Here is a 16,736-nt window from a genome sequence, read left to right on the forward strand (position 1 = left end):
CCAAATGTCTCTAAGCCGTCTGCTACCTGTCCACCAGTAGCCTGTTTTCCAATTCAAGTGCAGACTCCACACCCATAACAGTTAAGCATTTTGCATTATTCTTTGAGATGTGCCCATGGAGCACTGGCAGCCTTCTGAGATCCAGTTCAAATTATCAAAGATTTTGCTATGAGTAGGTGTAACTTACCTAGTTACCCCTATCCTCTGGATTCCTCTATGGATTTTAACATTCACCATGTGCTCATTCCAGCTGTGAACGTACCACACTCTGTAAGTTTTAGTTCAGATTGAATTGAGAACTATGTTTGAATTCTTCTGATGCTCAGCTGTGCCAATCAATGTACTTTTAAAATATGAATCCGTAATCACAAGAGAATTTCAGTTTTCACACACCAATGTCAGAGGTTCAGAAAGACCGACTGTAGCATTTCTGTTGGCTCTTTCTGCGTTTCACAGTCCCTCATGCTGATTGTCAATTAGTCATAAGGAATATTTCGACACTAAAACATGGAGTGCTACGCCAACAAATAATAAAGTCTATTGAGGCAGGGTAATTGCAGACCTCAGTCTCACAATTAAAGAAAAATATAAGCAAGCATTTATGCATTGCTGGAATGCCCACTAGCCCACTGAATTGGTAGAGGCTCTCGCCTCCACCCACAAGTGGGGAAGCACCTGCCATAATTAGAGCCCTCTCTCATCATGTCAGGGATCATTTTGACAAAAGTGCTCCCTCAGTTGCAGTGTGAGCATTTTCTTTAAATCATTCATCCCTGTTGACCACCCTGCATGGCACTCAGTTGGTATTTCATTGTTGATTTGCATAAATAAGCCCCAAACACAGATGTTTATTTCCTCAAAACACAATATCAATGGCCCTGATGCACAGGATGAATTTTTCCTGAGTGTGTGGTATAATATTTATATTTCCTGACTGACACCACCAGGTAAGGCAATGTGATCCCAGGAGGAAATGTATGCCTTGGACCTCCTTATTTAAGGTGGGGCTTTCAAAGCCTTGATCCAGTGGCTATGTGGCAGATGGGCCACCAAGCCATAGGTTTATGATGACAGACTATGTTGGGGCTCCTGCTCCGCCAAGACCTGAACAAGCCCCTTACAGTATTTCAGCCAGTAGGGTGGTTGTTTGAGAAAAAGAAATTTGTAGAATTGCAATTGTGAAAAACTATATAACCTAAAATGCTTAATAGAATGTTTATGATAAATGGCTTGACAATTTGCTAGCAATCAATCTAAGCAATATCATTTATTTTGCACTTGCATTTGACACAGTTTTTTTTAAGGCTTACACATTTGCCCTTTTCCTTTTTGACACTTTCCCCTCTCTTCCACTGCACTATTGTTCTCAATTATGCTCTTGACCTACTTGGGAGCATATTCTTCATTACTTAGGTACTTTTTTAACCTCCCTTTTTACTACTGCTCCTTTTTGCTTGTTCAGTTTGTCTCCCCTTCTTCCATTCTGCCTTTTTTCTTTATTTACTCAAGGCAGTTCTGGGGGCCGTGCAGTACACAGTCCAAAGTCATATTTCCTATTACTGCATATTCACCCTTATTTTTTTCTCTTCAGTGTCTCCAAATCTATTTCCACAATTTGTGTGTTGCTTTTTTTAATATACAAATGGTGACCCATTTTCTTGTATGTCTTGGCATTTTTCCCTCCCTTCCACACTCTTCTGCCAACCTCTTTCCATACCTCGTTCATATCCCTGCTCCTTCCTTTTCCTGTTACCATTTTCCGAATTCTACGTTTGTGTTTTTGTGTTTTTTAAGGTTTATTGTTTGAAATTGAATACTGATTACAACAGCTCGAATTTATGATAAAAACAGGAGTAGTCAGTTAGAAATTCCTTAAACATTTGTAGAGAATTTAAAAAGGTTAACATTTGTTAAAATAATTAATTTTTTTAAGCAGGAATGTTTGGATAACCAATTGTAATAGTGACTAGGGAAACTTTAACACAATAGGGTTACCAAAATGAAATTGAACTCTTTTTAATGTTTTACGTTTTAGAAAAAAAAGTTTGAAAATATTTTTACAAAATTTTGAACTGTCTAATTAGGTATTTTGGGACTAGCAAATGGCTTTAATAATTTCTACCTAAACTATTTGCAGGTACTATCCATCTTATGTCTAAGTTAGAGACTGGTCAGATTGTGATATTTGGCTGTGGAAGTGCCAGACTATATTTTCTTCTTTTGTATCATTTATTGGTTTTGACACAACACAAAAAATATCCTATATTGAAAATATAAGAATTCAAAGAAATGGGTATTGAGTGTTAAGTAAGTGTTGAACTGCCAGTTAAAAATTTCTAAGCTATTGTATTATACTGTTGGACTTATATAAAAAGTTTACTATTATTTTTCTAAATTATAATTGCTGGTCAAATAACAGAAATGCTCATATTTGGAAAAAGAGTACTTTCAAACAGTATGTACGAGTGTTACAAAGTTGAACCTTCTAGTTTTATAAGTTCTAACATATCGGCTGCACTTCAAAAGGTGATTGTAGTTGAACACCATGTTAACATTGTTATGCTTGGCTTTGTTGGTAAAAATGTTTAACAATTTCTTTCAGATATATTTAAAATGTGTCAAATTATGTAACAGTCAATTTTAAAAGTTTTAGAACTGTTAGTTAACAAGTTCTAAAAGATTTCCAATACAGTCAAAAGGTAGAACTTTTACTGTAATAGTATTATAACTCCTATTTCTATTGAAAATATTTGGAATAGTTTAAAACATTTGTTAAGTTTTTCTAAAGAATTACAAATTTAATCAGCATGGTGCTACAAGTTAACATGTTTTCAAATATTTTGTGGATATGTTAACGAGCTGAAAATAGATAAACATTTATTTATGGAGCTTTAAAAAGTTATAATGGTTTGCTTAGAACATTTGCATGCTTTAAAATCAGTCGACAAAAAGGTAAGAATATATCCCAAAGCAATGGGCATGTTGGAATTGCTAACTCTATAGGAGTCTGTCAACTTCAGGGGGCTGCCATTACACCAACATGACCATATCATCTCTCTACCCAAAAGTGGTGCTTGCACTTTAAGTGCTAGAACCGAAGAAAGAATAGTAAATGTGTCCTGATGAAAGTAATATGATGGCCCATTGTATCCAATAATCATCCTGTGTTAGATTACATAAACCACATTGGTTAGTTCAAATGGTGTTATGTGTGTTAATTTCCCATTAGTGTAGTATTGCCCTTAATTACATAATGATTTTTACTTGCATGGTTTGCACTAAGGTGTTCTGTGTGAGGTCTTTTAACCCCTTCCATGCTGCGCAGATTCCGCCGCTGTGCTGACGGAATCTTGCGCGGGCGTGGTCATGACGGAACGGTTCCGTCATGAGCACAGCTCAACCGTGGCTCATGACGGAACCGTTCCGTCATGAGCACCGAAGGGGTTAAAGTCAAAGTATTTTTATAATAAAACAATATTGTGCAAATTAAACCAAGGACGTTTGCAAAGCATAGACTTAATTTTATTAAAAAATAAATTTGTTTTAGAGGATAAAAACACTACATAAAGAGTGATTGAGTACCAATAAAACTGAAGCCAAAATACATCACGTGCCTCATTAAAGTTTTGAGTGGAGTACTGACCTTTATGGAAATCACAATGAATTCCAAAAACTTTACCGTAAATATACAACAGTAATCGATTGTCCACCATTTTAAGCATATGTTTGTATTATTACTTCTCCCAAATGTTGATTCAGTAATTCAGGTGGTGAAATTTACAACTGCAATATGCTTTTTTGTCCGCCTCCAAAAAAGGTATTGTTAATTGTCTCTTTGTAGTGGAATCATGAAGAGATGGTTGCCTTTTGATTTAATCACATCTCCTAACTATGCCAATGTGCTTGGAATATGCTAGCTGGAATGACAAAACCCCTACATCAGTTGGGAGACGGGTTGCCTCTCTTTCCTCTGCGTTCTGTAGAGACAATTGTTTCTTAAGCAGGAGCTATTGGGCCCCAGTGACACAAGAACTTTCTGAACTACAGTCTCATTCCACTATAGTTCAGACTTTGCCCATTCCTATGGCTTATCATGAGTTTCTTGATTACTTCCAGAAGCCTACTTCTGTGTGACTCTCTTTCCTCGTAGGGCTTTGGACTGTGCCATTCAGACCATACCTGGAGCCTTAATTCCTTATGGCAGGATATAATTTTCTTTCCCAGCTTGCAAAACTGGTTCTGCAGGAATATCTGTATGAAAACCTTCAGAATGGCCAGATTGTCTGGTCAACATCCCGTGATGGCGAGCCTCTCTTCTTTGTCCTAAAGATGTTTTTAGTGCTAAGACCTTGTATTGATTACCACGGATAGAATAGGGTCACCATTAAGAAACATTACCCACTTTCACTCATCAAAGACATCACTGAGTCCGATCAGTGTGCAAAATATTTCACAAAGTTAGATCTCCATTGAGCTTACTATCTGCTCCGGATAAAGAAGGGTGATGGGTGGATGAGGGTCTTTTGGACTTCCTTTGGGCACCATGAATATCAGGTCATGACCTTTGGGCTTCCCAATGCTCCAGCGGTATTCCAGAGATTAATGGGAAATTCTCAGGCGTCCTGAACCAATTAATTGTGGTGCATATAGACAACTTCACAATCTTATCTGCTTCCTTTCTTGAACATCAAAACCATCTTTGTTCCATTTTTCGTTGTCTCAGGGAAAACCACTAATTGACCACCACTAAGCTGAGAAGTGTGAATTTGAAAGAACAGAAGTTGAGTATGTGGAGTATGGCCTGTCTGGTAGTGGTTTATCTATGGACCCTCTTCATATCTCTGCAATCCTGGACTGGCTGATACCTAGGTCCATTAAGGAGACCCCGAGTTTTTAGGGTTGGCTAAGTTTAAGTGCTGTCCCAATGTGAGTAGCTATATATTTGCCACTTTGAAAAAGGAGAACTTTACCAAAAGTTTTTCTCGGACCCCTAAAGCACAACAGGCCTTTGTCAATCTCAAGAAGGCTTTCACCCAATCTCGTATTCTCAGATACCAAGATCTGCCCAGACTATTGATATTCAATTCAATTCAAATGTTGTGGTTGGAGCAGTGCTACTTCAGCTCCAAAAAGAGGACAACACAGAGCATCCCAATTTTCTTTTTTTATCTCTCCCATGTCCTGAATTCATGTAAGCAGCTGTATTCGGTTCTGGAACACAACCTCTGGGCCCTAAGGCATGCTTGCATGGAGTGGCAACATATTTTAATGAGAGCAGTCTAACTTTTTGGGGTCTGGGCAGAACATTGAAACCTCCAGTTTCTGCAGAGCATGTAATGTTTCAGCATGATTTCTATGTTACTCACATCCCTGGTGCACAAAACATTCTTGCCAATACCTTGCCCGCCAGGATATTTTGGTTGAGGATTTTGAGACATCTGTCCCTTTGCTTCCTGACAAAGTTATCTGTCTGGCACATTCCTTTTTACAGAATGTGAGAGACGCTCAGGGTGAGATCGCTCTGGAAGACTTTGATCTTCGGTAGAGTGAAGTTCCTTTGGTCTGCCACCAGAATCATTATTTTTTGAAGCAGGCCGTATTCATCCTTAATAGAGTCCTTCAAAACGAGGTTCTGGGAATGTGTCAGGCAGTTCACGATAATTCTTTTGTTTTTCTCTATACTTTGCCTGTCCCGCCTCATTCACTGCACATGCTTTCCACTCACTTTATTGGTGACTTATCCCTTTCAGCACAAAACCTTGTAATCATGACCACAATAGACCTCTTTTCTTAAATGGCTAATTTTCCTTGTTCTGGAGGCTTCCATCTGCCACCATGATATCAAGGACATTTCTAGCTAATATATTCCACTTTCATGGGGTGCCTGACACCATAATCTCTAACAAAAAGACTCTCAGTACATTCTAGGTCCTGATGCTAAATTTGCTCTATCCTGGGTAGTCATCAAGCCCTGTTCTCTGGTTACTATCCCCAATCCAATCGACAAAATGATTGCCAGAATTTACAAGATTCCAAAGATGTTATGAAAGCTAAAACTGATAAATTAAGAAAACCAGCCCAAACTATAAGGTGGGAGAGAAGGTTTGGCTGTCTTTCCAGGTGCTTGCCCACTCGAACATTGCAAGTCCGGTTTTGTCCCCAATGTTTTGGCCCTTTGGAATAACCAAAAACAATTAAATCCTGTTGCTTTTAGGCTTTGTTTTCTATTAGAAGATTCATCCTGCCTTTCATGTTTCCCAGTTACAGCCTTTTGTAACTGATCCTTTTCGTCTGATTTCTTCTCCCCCGACTGTTATGGTGGATGGAGACCCGGAATATGAAATTACAAGATCTGTGATTCCTGAATTTCCAGAGTTCAGTCTTTTGTTCACTGAAGAGGTATTTTTGCTAGTGATCGTTCTTGGGCTCTTGCCTCTCCTGTCCAGATGGGTCTGTTAACTTTTTCTCCCTTTCCTAACAAGCCTGGGGCCTAGGAAGGAATATACAGTTGCAACGTCTCTGTGGCCCGTACAATCTTGCATGGTTCCATGGTTCCTGGGGGTCAGAAGACACTGCATGAAGTCTGCACTGCCAAGCTGCTTTTCATTCACCTGGGACTGCCTTCCCACATTCTCCAAGGCTAGTAGCTGTTGCTTCATGCTCCTACAAAATGGCATGTCACCTGTCTGAGGGTTTGCAGGTGATTTTAAAGCACCTAGTCCACTTCAGGTTTCCATTGTCTTTTTTTCCCTCATGGCTGTTTCTTTCTTGTATATGTCTGATTTTCAGAATCCTTTAAGTTTCCTGCCATGTGGTGTTTTGATGTTGTTTTCTTTCCCTCTTCCTTTCCTATATAAAGACTTCAGTCTGGCTGGGGGTGCATTGCAGCAAAGCTGTGTTCCTTAGCTTGTTTCCTTGCTCCCTCCTCTTGACGATTCTGACTCTTTTTCCTGAAAAATTTCACTCTTGGACTCCAAGTTCTTATTTTTCTTCTATCAATTGAAGCCTTCATCCAGTAAGGATTTTTATAACTTTGGATTTTATTTTATGAGGAGATGGCAGCTTCCCAAGGGTACTTGCCTACCACATTTTACACTGTGTGGTAACATTGTGGCTTCTGGAAACAGTCACCCATACCTCAGATGGCAAAAAGCCCTGGCCGCGGATTATGGGTATACATCCAAACCTGAAAAGCCCCAATGTTCCCATGAGTAATGTAATGAGGAAAAATTGATGGAACTGGTAATTCCAGGTCACATGCATCCAATTTCCCTGATGTTTGACTAGTCTTTGAGTACTTTTAGCAGCTAAAGATGGCACACAATTGATCCGCTTGGAATCTCAGAATTCCAGAGAGGCCAATATCTTGTGTAAACATCTTGATCAGAATTACAGCAGATTTTGTAATGGGAGCCACAGTGTGTGAAACGACATCAGAGCAATAGACAAGAATGTGTTATGTATTGCTTTCTAGGGCTGGTATAATATATAATGGATGGAGCTCTGCTTACTGTCAGGGATTGGCTATGTCACCCTGATAGTCACTCTGAGGATGACAGTGCACAAAGATGCCTGCTGCAAGACTCTGCAGGTACCCTGGGTTTCTGAGGTGCATCCAAGGAGACAGAATGTTGTGCTGGATTTTTTCCACTAGCCTGGTTCACTACCACTTGGCTACTACACTACTAGTAAGTGTGAAGAAATGGATAATTCCTTCTCAAGGTACTGTGAGGACCCTGCCACTGTGCAGCGCTATAACTGGTAGACCACCAACCCATCCATCAATCCAGCCAGCATGACAAGTGCCTGATAGTCCAAGGGCTGTACAGATTGCCTACTGAGGCTTTCTGATGGGTACATGCATGAGAAGGATCCTTTATGTTGGGCTTTCTCCTCATGGTCTGGCTGTCTATTCCATGGCTGCTACAAGAAGTGTATGTTGTCTTGGGCATGTTTCTTTTATTCTGGACATAAATCTTGGAAGTTAAAAATATGGGGACAACATTAGGACTTGGAAAAAACAGAAGACAAAAACCTTGTAAAACTGGTACAGGTAAGTGGAAGCGTTTGGTACAGTTTTACTTCTGGGATTATGGTTAAAGATGGAAATGGGATTTGGGTTGCATTTAGGGTTTGGGTAAGTGCTATATTAAGGGTTAATGTAAGTGTTAGGTTTATTGTAAGGGTAAGAACAAGAGTTAGGGTAAGGGGTAATGATGGGGAATAAAATAGCGTTTAGGATCGTGATAAGGATAGGGTTGCAGTAAGTGTAGGAATAGGTGGAGAGTCATTGGAAAGAAAATGGTAAGTTTTACTGTGAGGGACAGTTGTGGAGGTGGGTATTTCAAGGTCCCCTCTGCCTTGAAGAAAAAAAGAGGAAAAAGGAAATCTGAGATGTATCTCAGATTTCCCAAATATAATGGATCAAGAGCATTTGAAACATAACACTAGCAACAGATGTCCAATTTTATGACACCAAAGATGAAACTCCAACATTAATACCAAAATTATTTTTTCAAAAAACTTAACATGGAATTATTGTCTTCTCTCAAGCTTATCTCCTGCCCAGAGCTTTTTCCAAATATCCTATCATTACTTTATCAGGGTAATTTGTAGCCCCAAGGTGTAGGACCCATTTAATTATGGACACCATAGGGAACTTTCTTATTCTCAAAACTTATTTTTCGGCACCTTTAATTTGCATATTGACTAGTGTAGGAAAGTGCCCCTTTTGTATGGCCAGCCCTACACTTTTTTCCCTCAATGCTGATGATTATGACTGAAAGTGCACTGGAGCCTGCTAACCAGGCCTCAGTGTTCTCTCCCTAATTATGATGTACGTGAATTGGCAACCCCAATTGGCAGGGACTTTAACTGCCTTATAAGTCCCTGGTAAGGGGTACCAGGGGTACCCAGGGAATGACAGTTAAAGGGGTCACCAGAACTTGAAGCACTGATTGGGCAACCCTGAGTGACCCAAGTAAACAGATGACAGCAGTCTTGCCATTTCTAACTGAATGAGCAGTACAAACTGCTCAAACTCGACTGTGCCCCACCATGAGTGGCTAGGTCGCAGCACTATTTTTAATATATTTCAGTCACCCCTAAGGTAGGCCTTCTGAGCACAGGTGGCAGGGTGCATTAAATTTACGGTGTGGACATATAAGTGCAAGCTTATATGTTCCTAAAGTAGCCTCTTTCTATTAAGGACTATTAAAAGAGTTCACATGAGCTGGCACCCGGGCACCTCGAGGTTGCCAACTCCATTATGATCACACTGAAAAGTGTCATGTTTGGTATCAAACAACTTGTCTCATCAAATCTGACTCCTTCACAGAGTCAGATTTAATGTGTCATGCCCCCAGGTGGCAACCTTAGTGGTTGCGCACCTGATTGTCCCAGCCTTTCCTGTGCCCTGGCTGACAGCCTGCAGCTGCTTCCACCAAGACAGGATTCGGAACCAAAGCCAGGAGGTGTGAACACTCCCAGGAGGCAAAAATAAAGGCCTAACGGGGAAGCAGGGACACTTCCCTTCCTGACAGGATGACTAGTGAAGTGGCACATCAAGGGAATGAGCTTCAAAGCTTACACTGCCTCTGATATGCATCCAGGCTGCTTCCCAAAGGAGAAAAGAGCCACCCTCCTGCCACCAGGCACATTTCCTCCAGGGCAGGTGGAAACATTAGGTAGTCAGGAGGTGCACACCCACAGAGGCTAGCCACAACCCTAGGGTGGGCTACCTGGTCTGTACAGCTAAGGATGGTTTCGCCATTTTTAAAAGTGGCATAATAGAGGGTTCTGGGTTGCAAAGGTTGCAACCCCTGAATTAGGGGCAAATTAGTCTCTGGGGCTAGTAGTCCATTAGCTACTTGCACCCACAACCTTAATGCCCTTTAATCTAGGATTTAAGGGGCACCAATGGCACTAGAACCTCAGATCTGAATTGCGTGCAAAAACAAAGAACAAAGAAGAGATCCAAATCTGTGACTTCAGGACCCGCACAAAGCAGAGGCACAATACTCTTAGCCTGTGGCAACCACCCTGCAACTGCATGGTTGCAAATCATCTCGGACCAGAGACTGGTTCCCCAGGAAAGAGGAACCCCTCTGAGAGCCAAAGGCAACCCCAGAACTCCTATGGACTAGAGGTACTAGACCCCTGCAGCACGCAGGTAAAGCACACTCCCGGAACCGAAAGAATCACTGGCCATTGGGGCCGCCGAGGTCTAGTGCTTTGTGGGAATTAAATGGTCTAGTGCATTGCGGGAAACATAATCCTGACCTCTAGCAAGTTTCAAGTGGCTACCATATTCCCCTGGACTCCAGTACATCGAAATAACTCGAGACTGAGCTTGCCACTGCCAAGACTTGTTGGTGGTCAGTCCGGCTACCACTATCTTTTGTTGACATTGTGCCTCACGGGAACCATGCAGCATCTTCAACTCATCACCTCAGTGACCCCGTTATCGAGTTTTTGCATCCGTTTCCACACCAGCACAGTCTAAGTGGTAAAACCAGCAAAACCACGTTTCCCGCTTAAGCACCAGGGACAGCCAGGACAACTCTGCCCACGGGCCCAACAAGCCAAGTAAAATTCAACTGACTGTTGTGGCCTGGTCCTGGGACCCACATCACCTTACCCTCCAGTAGTTTCCATTGGACTTGACCTGCAAGTGACTGATTGTCACTAGTGATTTTCTCTTTTGACCGCAACGTTAAAGTTTTGAAGTAGTGAATTTCACTGATTTATTTTTCCTTCTAAAATCCATAACTACGGTTATACTCCTCCGATTATGATCATTTTGATGTCCTAATTTATATAAAAATCTGTTCTACTTTTATAAATTGGTGTTGAATTTCTTTCAAGTCATGTCAAAAACTTTTTCGTCCATGTTGGTACAGTAAAATGCTTAATACATGCTCCTCTAGTAAACCCTGCTCGCACTGTTCCACACTACCAAGACTGAGCTAGGTAATTAATATTGAGGATCCACAGGACCTATTTGGGGTATTGTGAGAGTATTGCATAGTGAAGCCTAACCAGCCTCACTACATAATACTTCACTTTCCTACAACTAGCATCAGCACAGCTGTTTTTTCTTAGGTCCCAGAAGGGCTGATCTCTCAATGTTTTCATATCTTTCTACTAAAAGAGATTTCTGAAATATGCGATTTAAAGCATATTATTTTTGAATTGTTAGATATGAGCCTCTTGGGTCTTTGGAAACAACTGCATAAGAAAAAAATACATCTTTGTTGGAATAGACGAAGCTCCCTCCACAAAACTTTTACATAATCTGATCAATGCAGGACTACAAAGTCTTTAGGTGATTATGCATTCCATTGGAGTAAGTGAAATACAAAGATGATGCAGCGCACATACAGAGATGGTGTGCAGCACCTTTGAGAGCAACAATTCCAACACTTGCCTAGGAGAGATTGCTCAGCAAGAGTGATGCTAGTATTCTGTAGTGTTCCCAGTGTCATTTATCCTAAAAAAGGGTCAAAGCAACATTTCTTATGGTTTTTAACTGTGCTCATTTCATCAGTGTGTATTCTTGTGAAAAGTTTGGTGCTGTTTTTCTGAATAATTGCAGTACCAGACAGACCTGAGAACTTTTGTGATGTCATCATTACAATGTTGGACTTAGTACTGCCGAGGGTGAGGTATAGGTGGCAGTTGAAAATTAACACAGTGAGGTGCTGGTGAAAGTAGTGCTGGGGGCCAGGAGCTGCAGATTGGATGGCAATAACCCTTAAGGGGTCTACTACGGGTAGCCCTTGGAGGACTCATGATTTGGAGTTACCCAGCAGCTGTTTTAGAGAGTAGCTGCTGAACAGGATTTGTTGCTGCGGAGAAGAAAGTAGAGAAAGCTACCGTGATGTCAGGTTGACAGGCGATGCACCTTGGGCAGATTGGCAAGCAGGTAGGTCTCAGTCTCCTCTCGGTTCTCAGGGTACGTTTTGGCTGAAAATGTTCTAAGTCAAACATTTTGGATGTGAGCTATCTGGACAGTATTGGCACCACTTCCAAGGGGCCAGGACTGGATAGGCACCACCTGGAGGGTCCGGATTCGCTGTGGTTGGGTCCAGGTGCAGGTTAAAGATCGTTTGAGTCTTTTCTGTCTCTTAGGATCTAATCAGAAGACCAGCCCACTAGCCCATGGAGTAACTCTGGTAATCTTGGGTTCAAGCAGAAAAGCAGGTCTCAGTTATCAGGGTAGTCCTCTGAAGGCACAGTGAAGGCCTCAGGCAGCAAGGCCATCCTCTTGGAGAAGCAAGGCAGTACTCTGAAGTACATAGCAGGCCACAGGCAGCAAGGCAGTCCTTTGAGAGTCCTACACAGATCTGGAAGTGAACTGAAGAGAGGGTCTGAGGGTCCAAGATGTAGTTGGCCGTTGTGTATTCGTCGCTGACATTAACACAAAGTAGTATTAGGTGTTGTCAGGATGGGCCATCCTAGCAGGATGCGAGGAGAGGAGCTGTGCACACCTCCACTTGCACTTCAAAGGAGCTGCCCTGCCTCAGCACACACACACAAAGAACTTCACATTTGCCTTTTGGGACTCCAAACATCTTGGGCCAGGTAGGGAGTCAGGACATTCCAGAAACATTTATGAGGGAAAACTCCTGAAGTTTCTTCCACTTAAAAGCTGGCTCTTGCAGTCTAGAAACTACTTTATACAGATGTATAGAGTATATATATTCACAATATCTTTACAACACTATATCGTGGTGTTAGTATCACCTACCAAAATATTACTTCCAGTATACCAACTGCCAATATAACATCAAAGCGTAGTGAGACCCCACCTCTAATTCTTACAATGTAGTGCCAATCAGTACAAAATAGGAACGGTTCTTCAAGTCTGTGGCTGGCAACGAGTCTAGTGTGCCAGTATGTGTATACTACAAAAAACGTGCAGCTTGAAATAGCACGGTATATTAAAATTATTAGTATTGCAGTCACCATAGTGCCCTAGAAGAAAGAGACAAGGAGACTCTCTGTAGGTGACCTTCAAATGCTATCAGTCACACACTTCTTCAGGTGCCAGTGGTGCAGCAACAATACAAGTTCTAGGAAAATTAAAACATTCAGCTCCATAAGCCATTCGTGTACAGAAAAGAAGTTCATAATTGGTAAAACAGTAAAAATAAATGGCAATATGGATAGATACTGGTAAGAAACTAAAATTTGCAGTCGAGCCTAAGACATGGGAAAGTAAAACAATTGAAAGGGACATCCTCTGGCAAGAAATTCTTCTTTGCAGTTCGCGTGGCAGAGTTACTTTGCTTTAAAAAAGTTGGACAATTTTGCCCGGCTTCACCAATGCGAAGTTGCAAACTTCGCACTCCTTTGTTAGTGAAGGTTTTCACTTCATTCTACCTTATCTTATGGTTATTTTTTCAGAAAAGATTGGGTCCTGCACTTTTAGAGGGTTATTCTTTGTCATTATGCATTCATGATTGGCTAGTACTAGCTTGATGGCTGTGTTCCTATTTAAGTCATCTGCCTCATTATTGCTTAGTATGATGGGCGAGTGTTAGAAATGGGATTTCTGGTTGGCTAGGATATGCACCTAAGCCAGCAAGAACCCAGCACTCTAATCAGGACAAGTAAGTTACAAGCCAAAGTTAACCTGTGCTTACCCCCTCAGTCGCTTGGCAAGAGCAGTCAGGCTTATCCTAGAGGCAATGTGCAAAACACTCATACCAATAACACAAGAAATACACCACAAAAGAGGTTCCACAGAATACTATATCAAAATAGACTGTATTGTATATTACACAATACCAAAACGACATAAACCAATAATTACTTTGCCAAACAGGCAATGGGCAACCATCACAAAGAGTGCAATACGTGAAAACAAAGCTTATGCATTGCAAGCATCAGGAAAAACATTACTGTGCATATTATGCTGTCCCTGAAATAATACTCGTTATCCTGTCAGTGCAAGGTAAAAACGACATACATCAATATCAGAGCATGAAATATAGTAGATTACGAGACCATAACGCATGCAGTACAATGCATCCCCATAATGCCTAGGTCACAGTGCATCTGCGCTCCTTTTTTCGGGTTATACAGTAGCTAACCCCAAACACAGGGCACAGGAACACCTGCTCACCTATGACATTTATGATGATAATTTCTGGATATTCATGTAGAACATGTTCCTAAGGGTGCCTCAGTTGAAGACTCACCCCTTACGGCCACCCTTATGGCAGATAAGTGCCCCCAAAGTATGTGCCAACACGGGGGGTACACACTACCTATTCCGCAGGGCGACCTCACTGGGTCCCCCATGTGTGTCAGCCTATGGCAGCTGCCCGCTAGCACGCGGTGCAGCTGCAGTACCAAGCACAGTACCCTTATCCTTTTCTGATCTGGGCAGTGCAAATACACCCAGTGCACAAAGAGCGGTGGGGCCGTCGTGCGGGTCCGAATACCCATAGCGGACCTTGCGGGCCTCCACCCAGCAGAACATACCTTTTGTGGTTCCCTTTCTGGGCCTCAAGGGTGCAGGTTACGTAACAGACCTCTTCTGGTCATAAGCTGTCGTGCCGCTTGAAAACAAATATTTTGGCCAGGTGCGGGCATGGGAGACCTCATTCGGTCTCTCCTGACTGCACCAAGTTAGTAGCCAACCACCCACTGGGATGACAGCCGGGCTGCTTTCTCCTCGACGGCCACAGGGTTACAGTACCCAGCAGCTCCTAGCTTCTTTCTTGGCTGCGGGGCGAGGCACAGCCAAAACCACCTGGTCTCACAGCTCAGAGAGTACAGCAATGAGAGTGCACAGCATGCACCAATTCTTGACCAGTTCGCTCACCCCGCGCTGTCGCCATATGCTCTGGGAAAAAAGGCATAAAGCACTCACCATGCACTTCTCATTAGGACAAATCAAATGACAAATGAAGCGCTTGCCAAGCGCTGGTTGCAGGTGACTTGAGAGTCCGGACTCAGAGTCCCATGGCCAATTCTGAGCAGTCACCAATCCCGGGAGAACAACTGGAAGCACCAAAGCAAGGAGGCAAGCAGCAGGCCAGCACACTAGTTTCCTCTTCAAAGTGACAGTCTCTCCAGCAGCCAAGCAGGCAAGTCAGTCAGCACAACAAAGCAAGGTAGTCCAAGTAGTGATCTTCCTGGCAGCACCACAGTCCTCTGGTGCAGTATGGAGAGTCAGCAGTGTCTGGTTGCAAGTCCCATGCAGTGTCTAAAATTATGGGGTCAGAGCCCCTGTACATATTCTCAAAATGTCTTTGATCTAGGGGAAACTTCAAAAGAACCTTAAGAAGTGCACACCATCCCCTGGCTCCAGACATACAGTAGGGGGTAAATCAGCCCTTTGTGTGAGGACAGGACACAACCTATACAAATGTAAGTCCACCCCACCTCCCTCTCTCCCAGCCCAGGAAGACCATAATTATACAGATGCAACCCTGTCACACTCAACCCTTCCTGTGTGATGGCAGTCTGGAAAGCATGCACAAAGCGTAGCTGTCAACCAGGCCCAGATGTGGATTGGAATCAGGCTGCAAAGCAAATAGAGTTGCATGCACAGATAAATGGCCACTTTCTAAAAGTTGCATTTCTGAGATAGTAATGTAAAATGAACAACACTAGTAAGGAGGATTTATCACCACTATACCAAACATGTCAACATTACTCCTTTCAGATCAGGAATTACCACGAAGTACCTATAAGGGAATTCCTGATGCTAGCCTATGGGAGGATTAGGCCTCACAGCAGTGAGAAACCAAATAGGCTGTTTTTCACTACCAGGACATGCCACACAATAAAGACACATTGCCCACCTTTTACCTACACAGCACCCTGCCCATAGGGCTACCTAGAGCCTACCTTAGGGGTGACCTATTTGTAGTAAAAGGGGAATTTTAGGCTTGGTAAGTAACTTTAAATGTCAAGTCAATGTGGCAGTAAAATGCGCAATCAGGCCCTGCTGTGGCAGGCATGGGACAGGTTTGAAAGGCTACTTCTGTGGGTAGCGCAAGCAGCACTGCAGGCTCACTAGTAGCATTTAATTTACAGGCCCAGGGTATACAGGTAAATTAAATATGCCAAACCGGTGTAAACCAATCATACCATGTTTAAAGGAGAAAGCACATGCACTTTAGGACTGATTAGCAGTGGTAAAGTGCCTAGAGTCCTAAAGCCAACAAAAGAGGGTCAGAGAAATAGGAGGAACAAGGCAAAACGTTTGGGGATAACCCTGCAAAAAGGATCAGATCCAACAGTGAGACGTAGTACTTAGATCCTCACTCAGTATATTTGAGATGGTTTCTAAAATGGTGATTTGATAGAACTCATCTCTTTGTGGGAAAGGCTTTTCTTTTGTGAGTTTCTTAAGTGAGTTAGACTTTTAAAGTAGAACAGGAAGCACATGATATATTTCTGCAGTTGGGGTTGTGTCCAAATGCGTGGACTTCCACTCTATTTCAAGTTCCTACTGGAGCCTGTCTTTTCCTGCCCTTTTAATTTTTATTTAACAGTCCTATCAACTACATATGCCCTTTTTCTGGATAGTATCAATCTCAAGCAGTAGGAGGCTGCTAGTAAGTTCCTTAAGGAAGAGGCTTCATTAAGCAAGGGGGCTTTTCAATGGACAAACATTGGTGTTCCTTATAGCCTGTGAAGTAATCTCATCATATCGAAGTGGAGGAGATGGAAGAGTGAATGCACAATGGGGCCAAACTTTTGGTCAGGGTAAG

At 42.3% G+C, this 16,736-nt stretch overlaps 1 protein-coding gene across 2 annotated transcripts in view; it reads right to left on the bottom strand.

The window, feature by feature from the left end:
- Positions 1-16,736, bottom strand: part of DDC (dopa decarboxylase) — a 423,065-nt gene that overhangs the window by 29,467 nt on the left and 376,862 nt on the right. The gene's annotated exons all lie outside the window — the stretch shown is intronic.

This window comes from Triturus cristatus, chromosome 5_2 (genome assembly GCF_964204655.1).
Source record: "Triturus cristatus chromosome 5_2, aTriCri1.1, whole genome shotgun sequence".
NCBI lineage: Eukaryota > Metazoa > Chordata > Amphibia > Caudata > Salamandridae > Triturus > Triturus cristatus.